Source organism: Armigeres subalbatus, chromosome 3 (genome assembly GCF_024139115.2).
Source record: "Armigeres subalbatus isolate Guangzhou_Male chromosome 3, GZ_Asu_2, whole genome shotgun sequence".
In the NCBI taxonomy this organism is placed as follows: domain Eukaryota; kingdom Metazoa; phylum Arthropoda; class Insecta; order Diptera; family Culicidae; genus Armigeres; species Armigeres subalbatus.
In genome coordinates, this window is record NC_085141.1 from 216,159,295 (window position 1) to 216,169,757 (window position 10,463).

The 10,463-nt window shown below is 42.2% G+C and overlaps 1 protein-coding gene across 1 annotated transcript in view; it reads right to left on the reverse strand.

Annotated features, from left to right (window-relative positions):
• LOC134219640 (uncharacterized) overlaps positions 1-10,463 on the reverse strand; it is a 63,944-nt gene that overhangs the window by 52,894 nt on the left and 587 nt on the right. The window lies entirely within an intron of this gene.

The window sequence follows — 10,463 nt, forward strand, 5'->3', positions numbered from 1 at the left end:
CCGTGCGCAGCCAGCGTGTTCGTGGCCTTCCACGAAGTCGCCGGCCCCTATTTTGTTCTCTGTTGAATATTGTTTTCGCTATTCTTTCTACTTTCTACTAGGATCTAGTACCCGTTTAAATTTTCCTTCCATTCCTCGATCTCTCCCTATCTCGATGGTCCCTTCAATATCGAGATGTAGAGAGTCGACTTTTTTTTTTCTTCCTAAAGAATGGAGGGGGAATCTGCTCAACAGACATCCTGGGTTGACCAGGAAGTGCTGGGTTAGGGGCCACCACCAATGAGGGAGGCAGGACTGCATACCCGACCAGCTAAACCGTTTCCATTGCCGCCAAGCTTCCATAGTCCCTTCGGTACAACCAGAAAGTAATGCTGCTTCAAAGGGGGCCAGTGCATAACGCACCCTCGAGGTTAGCTGCGTGTCCTTGCAGCATCGAACATCGTGACTCGCTCTTTTAGAAGAACACCATGGTATCGTGCCAGCGCATTGCCGGCTTTCCAGGTGGCCTTACCACGCCCTATGTCCTCGGAAGGTGGGCAGGGTCGACTTCGCGCCTGCTTCCCTCTGCACGACTGGTATCGAGTGTCGATGGAATAGATGTGTTTTGTGTGCGTTCTAAAACTTTAAGTATTTTCGAGTGTATTTGAACTTTTTAAATTGATATGAGTAGTTAAATTGATGCATCCAATAATAACCAAAATGCTGCAAGCGGGGGATTGGGACCAACGAAGTTGGAATAGGAAAACATTTATCGATTTGCCATTTTGTTATTTGTTAACATGGCGTGATTCGTGATCGGATGTTTCGGATGTTCGGATTGTGTCGGTTCTCACTGCTGTCAATGAAAGTCTAAAAACACGGCAACAATATCCTGCAATGCCGTTCGTGTGAAATATTTCAGTAATCAGTGCTTGTATGCTGATTCCACGTCGTGGATTTATTAGTGTAAGGATGTGACAAGTGATAGTAACAAGAACTACCTAAAAGTGGGTGGTTCACTCAAAACTGTACTATGGGCCAAAACTCAATTTTGAGTCAAGTGAAAAAAAAAGACAGGCAACATTTGAAGTTTCCGAATGCCTGTTCCACGACGCAAAAATAAAATCGTATAATTTCTGGTGAATATCGTTTTGAAAAATGCAAAATAACTGTGCAATAAGTGTCTTGTAGATATAGAGTAAAAGCTTGCAGTGCAAATGCAAGTTTATAAGAGTGTTTATATGTATAAGTGCGAGCCTCAGTTGGACGTTGTTGGTGCATATGATGCCACACTGCATGATTCAGCCTCGGTTGTCTCTCGAAACTCGTTATCATCCAGGAAAATTGGTGAGAATGTTCCATTATTGCTATATTATTCCAATCGTTGAATATCTTGTGCTATTGTCGTGTATCAGCTCTTTCATTATTCCCTTATCGGTGATGTAATTTATCTGCAGATGTAGGAATAGCGTGTGTAAAGTAGAACTAGGAATAATAGAGGGATTCACTTAACGGCGTAAACATTTGCGTTTCTGATTATTGAAATGTTTCATATGCAAATGCAAGGGACATATTTCAAATCGCCTATGAAGCATTTCTGTAAACAGATGTGTAGCAACCTACGACGTTAAGTGAATACCCCTAATGTGTCACCTAAACAGAATCGACTTCATAGTTAACATACTTTCCTTTATTTTTGTTCCGCGTTTTTCAATCTTGTCTTATTTTGATTGTGGACACATGAATCAATAAATTATATTAGTAGTACTTTTTTGTCTGTATATATGATCGTTGAGTTTCGTCAAAAGCTCTTTCAAAGCTTAGTTTCATCAACAAGAGTCCTGTTCAATGAGAACTGAAAATAGTTTATTTTCTTAACTATGAAACGTATCTGATTGAACGAGGGGATTGTGTTTAGTTCGAGGTGCGGCGTTAGATTTTAGATTTTTTAGATCATTTTTAAAGTTGTTGAAAATTATAATGTTATTTACACCGAAAGCACCTCATAATATTATAGCACAGATTAGTCTCAATGTTCGTTGAATTCCTAATCTTGCGTATAAATCCATTTTAGAAGAGTCTAACATTTTGTATAATTCTTAGTAATTGTGTTGTCCAATTTCTGTCATTCTGGTTATTCACTAAATACGTTCATTTGTTCTTCTAACCATAGGCTAGGCTTTATTGCAAGAGCGAAAAAGCAAAAGAGGTTGAAAAAACACATATTGATCGAATAAAGTGAAATAATCATAATATTCACATAATTATTGTAATTTAGTTTCATATTTTTCCAACTTTTTTTTTCAATGACAAACAAAGTGGCTATCCAACTTCTCCGAAAGCCAGCGGTCGTGAATCTAAATTAAAAACACATAACAAAATCGTAAATCAAGGAAAATTACGGCATCAAAAGTGAGTAAAAAGGTTTAGTATAATTATAAACTTATTGCACGATGTTTTTCTTCATGTTCGATTACCCTAAGGGGATCGTTTTGCCTAATGATTAAAAAGTTTTTCCCAAAATTTAATAACTATATTTTAATAATTATCCCAGAAAATAAGTCGGAATGTCAGAGTTTCATGAGTGAATACCTAGTCTAAAACTAAATATTGCTGCCTCTATTGGCTTGATAAATCATGAACGTTTAAAGAACAAAACAATAAATAGAATAGATATAAGTATATACTCTTTCGACAGCCAGCTGGTCAAGAGTTTAAATTAGAAACATATAAACAGCATATGATATGGGTCGAATTGCCAGCTTGAGGCAAACATCCTTGACCCTATCTTACCCTACCCAAACACCAACTCCGTAGAACTTATGAGGGCGTCGCCAAGTCAGGGGCCTCTCACTGGGCAGTTCTACATCAACATTTCCTTCCATATCCCTAGCTACGGTAAAGATGGGCGTGGCCGGGGTAGTGATCCTCATGCTTTTTGTTATTTTTGTGTTAGACTGAAATCAAGAATCCCTCCCCTTCTTGATTTCTGATAGCATTCTACATAGGGATTTCAAAAGAAAAACATGAGTATCACTAGTGTCCAATCTACGAAGTATACCGTAACAACGCTAACGCTAACGCTAACGCTAACGCTAACGCTTCCCTCTGCACGACTGGTATCAAGAATGATGATGCCGCGTGCACCCCAAATTGACCTTTCTGCGATAGGGCCTATTCGCCAGCACACAGAGGGACTTGCCGACGCGGTGCCTACGCCTTGCGCCTGTCCCAGCCTTGACGAGGACCCCTTTCCGTCCTCGGGCTCGGAACCCGCCCGGTTGACCGACGCCACGAAAGCGACGATACCATGTTGTTCTTCACGCAGCCACTTGTTCGATAAAAGGATCGAGTTCGACCACAGGGCACCGGTATGGCCCATGAAGCCGACTCCGAACCCTTGACCACCTCTTATTTTGCAGCTGAACCAGCCACTCCTCGAGTCCACGCGCCACCTTCTGTGTAGCTCCGAGACGATTTGGACGATAGCCGATAAAACGGCGTTCCAGCCATCTTCATCTTTACACATCCTCCGGGTCAGGTTGACGGTGGTGGTGTCCAGACCACATGTGGCAAGCATGTAGACACGCATTGTGAAAAACGCGGGCACACGAACAACACGTGTTCCGCCGTTTCCTCTAAACCTTCCAGCACACCGGACACTCGGGCGAGGCCGAGTGTCCGAACCGGTGTAGGTACTGTCTGAAGCAACCATGGCCTGTAAGGACCTGAGTCAGGTGGAAAGTGATTTCGCCATGGCGCATCTTGACCCACGTGCCTATCTCCGGTATCAACCTATGTGTCCATCTACCCTTAGTGGAACTGTCCCACGCACGCTGCCATTTGACCATTGAGGCCAACCTGACAGTCCTACGGATGCCTCTCGTGCCGCGCATTTCGAAGCACTCTATGTCTTCACCGATAACTATGTCAATAGGCATCATACCGGTGATGACACAAAGCGCATCGTGCGACGCGGTACGGTAAGCGCTCGCAACTCTTAGGCACATGAGCCTATACGTACTTTCTAACTTCGTTCTGTAGCAGTTAATACGCAGGGCCGTGCCCCAGCTGGCCCCCATACCTCAGTATGGACAGAGCAACGCTAGCCAGAAGCTTGCGCTTACTGGCATAAACCGCAGAGCTATTGGACATCATCCGGGACAATGCCGCTATAGCTGTGGAGGCACGCTTGCAGGCGTAATTGACGTGGCTACCAAAGGTGAGCTTATCGTCGATCATTACCCCCAAGAGTTTGATGGAGCGTTCAGAGGTGACCGTGCAGTTGCCTGCCCTTATCACCGCTTGTTGCTCCGACTTTCGGTTGTTAACAACAACCACCTCAGTCTTGTGGTGAGCCAGTTCTAACTTCCTGGAACTCATCCACTCCTCCACAATTGCGATCGAGTGGGCTGCAGTCAATTCCACCTCTTCGATCGATTCGCCGTAGACCTCCAGCGTAATATCGTCAGCAGAAGCCGACGATTGCCACGCCCACCGGGAACTTCAACCTCAAGACACCGTCGTACATGACGTTCCATAACACCGGACCCAGTATGGAACCTTGCGGAACCCCTGAGGTTATGTCAACGCACTTCCGACCCGCCTCCGTGTCAATGTATACCAGTACTCGATTCTGGAAGTAGCTTCCGAGAATCTTGTACAAGTTCTGGGAATTCAAGACGCAGGAGCGCATCTGCAATAGCTGCCCAACTGGCACTATTGAAAGCATTCCTCACGTCGAGAGTCACTAACGCACAATAGCGAACTCCCTCCTCTTACGCTGGATAGCTATCTCCGCGGATTTGGTAACCGACAAGATGGCGTCTACGGTCGACTTACCTTTCGGAAGCCAAACTGGTTGCTCGATAGGACCATCCGCACCTCCGTGCGTATCAACAGCCTGTTGAGGATGATCTCCTCGCGCACCTGCCCTGCCGTATCAAGCAGGCATATTGGTCTATATGCCGACGGATCCCCCGGTGGTTTTCCCGCCTTTGGCAAAAGGACCAAGCTCTGCATTTTCCATGCTTCAGGGAAGACTCCCTCGTCCAGGCATTTCTGCATGACAGATCTGAACATCTCGGGAGCCTCAGCAATGGCCGCTTTGATGGCCAGGTTCGGAATACCATCCGGTCCTGACGCCTTACCTACACCAACTTAAAGGGACTGTGCAATCCCCGCAAGTTCCACCACGGTTACTCTTTCCACCCTGGCCCCTGGCAGCTTCACAAAGTGAGGCCAGGGACTTGGGTCATGACGCGGGAAGAGCCCCGCGATGATCCTCTCTAGCATCTCTAGAGGCCGCTCTGTGGGGGCCATTGCCCCACGTGTCTTGGCCATTACGACCCTATAGGCGTCACCACATGGATTTCCGTAGGCACTTTGACACAGGCCCTCGAGGCTTTTTTGCTTGATCTAATCTCAGTCTTTAGAGCGGCTCTAGCAGCCACGAACGTCACCCGTCGTTCAACACGCTCCTCTTCTGTGCGTGCTCGCTGCATCCGCCTCCTTGCCCGTAGGCAGGCGCGGCGCAGGTTCGCAATTGCTTGAGTCCACCAGTAAGCCGGTGGTCTCCCATTTCTAGGGTGGACTTTCCTAGGCATGGTGGCATCGCATGCACGCGAGAGTACTGTTACCAGCTGCTCGCCGCTCAGACCGAGAGTATTGTGCTCGCGGCAGAGCGCTTCCTTAAACACCTCGTCGTCGAAGTATGATGTCTTCCACATACGAAGACTAGGCCCCTCGCCCTTCTTCCGTCCGCTGAATGCTGGTCGTATAGTCGATACTGTAGCGAACCGCCAGGTGGTCGCTGTGAGTGTAGCCATCATCTGCCCTCCAGTTCGAACTACTCGTTTGACCAGGGCTCCAGAACGTAACGTCGATAATCGACTGGGCTGCGTTCCAGCTGTAGGTACTTTTGGTACCGACATTAGCCAAGTCCACATCCAACATGGCCAGTGATTCCAGCAGGATCTGCCCCGTTGATTCGTGGATCGGCTTCCCCATTCCACGGCCCAAGCGTTGAAGTCCCCCGCTATCACCACCGGCCTACGCCCCATCAAGTTATGTAGAGAGTCGACTGTATTTTTTTCTTTGTATACTTGATACAGCTCATGATTCATGCGTCTGCGCCACACACCATTTTCCAGTTTCCCTCCGAGTATTGTACGCAGCACTTTTCGCTCGAAGGCCCCGAAAGCTATCCGGTCCGCCTTTTTTAATGTCCATGCTTCATGACTATAAAGGGCCACTGGTAAAATCAGAGTTTTGAATAGAGCAAATTTCGTTTCCGTCTGCATATGCTGCGGGACCTAAGCGGGTTACGTAATCCGTAAAAGGCCCTATTCGCAGCAGCAATACGTCTTTTCACTTCACGGGAAACGTCATTGTCACATGCCACAAGCGTTCCAAGGTAAACAAATTCTTCAACAAGTTCAAACACATCCCCATCAAGCACTACCTTAGCACCAACATCACTAGATCTTCTCCTATCTCTACCTGCAACCATGTACTTTGTATTGGTAGAATTAATGGTTAAGCCTATCCTCGCCGTTTCCCTCTTTTGTGGGATAAAAGAATAGAGGTAATAGACTATAGAGGAAGATTGTTGTGTCTTCACTGCCGAAACATGGCGAGGATAGAGCACTAAATGTCAACGAAGGAAAAATCAGTACGTTTTGACAGATAGGTACCAAACATGTTTGGGGACGATAACAAAGGGAACCGCAGCGACAATCGTCCTCTATAGTTTATTACCTCTATTGACAAAAGCCTCCACTACTGCTCTGCATTCGATTTTAATGAGGTCGATGTCGCCCAGGAGCATATGCGACCGTGTGATGATAGTGCCGTTCCTCTGCACGCCAGATCTCCTAATAGCGCCCTCGAGTACAATGTTGAATAATAAATTCGAAAATGCATCTCCCTGCTTCAATCCGTCTAAGGTCACAAACGAGTTTGACACTTTATCTGCAATCCGAATACTTGTTTTCGAGCCATCCAGCGTTGCACGTATCAGTCTAATCAGTTTCGCAGGAAAACCATGTTCAGACATTATCTGCCACAGCTTATTTCTTTTCACTGAATGGTACGCTGCTTTTTTATTTATTTATTTATTTACAAAGTTTTAGCTGAGAAGTTTATACAAACTGTTTTCAGCCAATTAGCTGGAGAAACTCATGAGTAGGCGAGCAACTTAAAATTAATTTCCTTAAAATCATATTCTTATCCAATACATCGAATTCATTTAAATCATATTTCTATGTACTAATTCACGAACTTTTCTTTAAAAGTGGTTAAATTTGTTTCACATTTTATTTCATTTGGTAGTGCATTAAATTTCGTAATTCCAGAATAAAATACATTTTCTAATAGCTAATTCAGTTCTTGGTCTGCTTAGGTAATAATTTTCTCTATTTCTTGTATTTATTTTATTTCGTCAACCAACGTAGACTAGTACATATACATATACATGTTTGTTTTTGTAATGCTATAGTATAATTAAATAATAGGTTTTTTTAGTAAAGTGATGTATAATTTTGATTTTGAATTTATATTGCTGAATTTGTAATGTTTGTTCTTTGAAAATACTGTCTAATGTTATGCCGAGACATTGTTAAGTCAATAGTTTCGCAGTCTTGATTGTAAACGGCCATCATTCGGTTGAGAGGCCCAAATTTGGTGTAATTTGTTCGGCAGTGGTTGGTTAAAAATAATGTTCTATGTCGAAGTAGCCGAGAAGGTATGTAAAAGTTAAATTTCGATAAAATTTCAGTTGAATCAACACGTTGAGAAACTATATCGTTCACAAATGAAACCGTTGCACATTCTCGACGCTCTTTCAAAGTTTGTATATTTATAAGCATGCAACGTGCTTCATAAGATGGAAGAGGAAATGACGTCCAACCTAATTTACGAAGAGCGTATAAAAGAAATTGTTTTTGTACTGACTCTATTCTTTCTTCATGTGTGGTTGAATAAGGCGAACATACAATGCTACAATATTCAGTATAGATCGTTACATATGAAATATATAGTGTTTTGTTTGTGTAGGGATCCTGAAAGTTGAAGCAAAAACGCTTGATAAAGCTCTAGCATATTATTAGCTTTGTGGATGATTGTGTTATAGTGATCAACAAGAGTTAGTTTCGAATCTAAAATCACTCCTAAATCCCTAACTCTTTCAAAGTGTCTTTCTACAGTATTGTTCCACTAATACAATTTGTGTATTTGCGTTATTCTTTTCTGCTAAATGATATTATGTTGCATTTCTTAACATTCAGTTGCAATAGGCTTTTTTTGTGCACCAAGCGTATAGAATAGCGTGTATTCTATTCTGGAATATGATTATGTCGTCTTCATTTTTATTTTCCCATAAATAGCTTTTATGTCATCGGCATAAATTAAAATCTTTATATATTTTTGAGAATGAAGGTAATGTCATTTGCATATAATATAAATAAAAGAGGGCCAAGATGAGAGCCTCAGGGAACTCCTGAAGTGACTTTGAATGGGATTGGATTTCTTTCCGTTAAATTTTATTATTTGTTGCCGGTCTCAGAGATAGGGATTCAAGCCATCTAAGGAGTCCTGGCTCAATTACCAATTTTTTGGTGCAATTTGAAGAGCAACATTGAACCCAGGTAAAACTAATAATATTAGCACCTTTATTTCGCCTTTTCGGCTATATAGGGTTATTATAGAGTTTGGGTATGAAGTTTGTTAGCTGTCCATTGGTAGCATTATAGTCGCACGTATGGCTTATTTTAATGCTTATGCGGTTACCTGGGAAATGCTAATGCAGATCAAACGCCTTGCTAAAGTCAGTGTATAGAGCTTCCACGTTGTTACTTCATTATCCATTGCATTAAGAGAATAGTCAATGAATTCTATTAAATTTGTAGCGGTAGAGCGACCTTTGAAAAACCCATGCTGCTTATTCGTAATTCTGTTTTTAAGTTGCAAAAATAATTTTCATGGCTGATAATGGATTCAAAAGTTGGGAATGCAAGAGATAATGGCTATTCCACGGTAATTACGAATGTCAGATTTTTTGCCTGATTTGAAGATAGACCTGTGCAGGGTTCATGAAATTCACTCACCTCGATGGTTTGACATTTGGCAGGTCGTCTTCTCGACAAATTTCATTTCCGTTCATTATGCGACCCGCTCAAACGTCATAATTTCTTAGGGAGTTCATTTTGCGTTAGTTTTTTTTTTTTTTTATATCTTTATTAAAGTGATTTTAAGATGGTAAAGTTCATCACTTTTGCGTTAGTCTATAGGCACAAGATAGGACTTTCCATACCTAGGAAAATTTCCAGTTCAATGACAATCTGAAGAGCCAAAACAAAGGTGCAGTCAGCTCTTTAGCCAGACTCTTCATAAATATCGGTGGAATACCGTCAGGACCAGGGCCTTTAGATGCATCTAAGTTTTTAAAGCGTTTAGAATATCGTTCACCATGATCTGATTAACACCGATATCCCTAGCGAATTCTGGGATAGGCGCAAAAAAAATCTAGTTCGATCTTGTTCCGAAAGGTGGTGTATATTTCTTGGAAGAAATCTCCAAAGATTACAGATATCTTCCGAGCAATTACCGACGCGTTCGTCTAAATACATGGTTAGATGGAAAATTGTCTGATTTTAATTTTGATTTTACGTAATTGAAGAAGTTCTTTGGACATGGCTTTATTTCGTTTTCTGTTTTCGTGTTGTGTTCTGCTCATCAGTGCTAATTTTAATTGATCGCAGATGTTCAAATAATTTTCAAATTTTCGTTTTGTCTGGCTTGTAAGTTTTATGTATTTTGTTTGCAATTCTTCAAATTTTTTTTGCCTATTGTACCAAATTGGATATTTTGTTTCCGTTCCGTCGTTTTTCTTCTTTTGGGACCTCGTCAATAATAATATCAAAATAATGTATAAAAGACATCAACGGAAATTCAATATTACCCTTCATTCTCTAAAATTTGCTTCCAGTTAAATCTACTTAGCTTATGTCTATATATTGAATTTGGCGTGAACTTGAATAAGGGAGTATTACATCTTACATGACCATATTTTATTTTATAAATTACCAATATACATTATAAATACAAAGGTTATTCAATGAAAGTATTTTCGAGTATATCTGAGCAGTTGGATATAGCGGTAGCTTTTTATTATCTTTATTTCTTTGTTTTGCAAAACCTTCAAACTATGTAGTTGCTCGGCCAATTAATTCCAAATTAATGAACAGATGGTGAGTCTGCAAGTTGTACTCCGGATTTTATCAGATCTCCACCGGCTAAACATCTGATGATCGTCTTGATCGCCCTCACGAAAACTGCCTGACAGCACCGACGAAGGATTCCTCAAGCGGCTACGGTGTGTTAAACGGGATACGCGACGGGATTTTGTACGCCGAGTTCGAAAGAGTGATCCTCTGTGATTGCACTCTAGTCTGTGTCCTTTCTTATGAGCAATACGTAACTTCTAG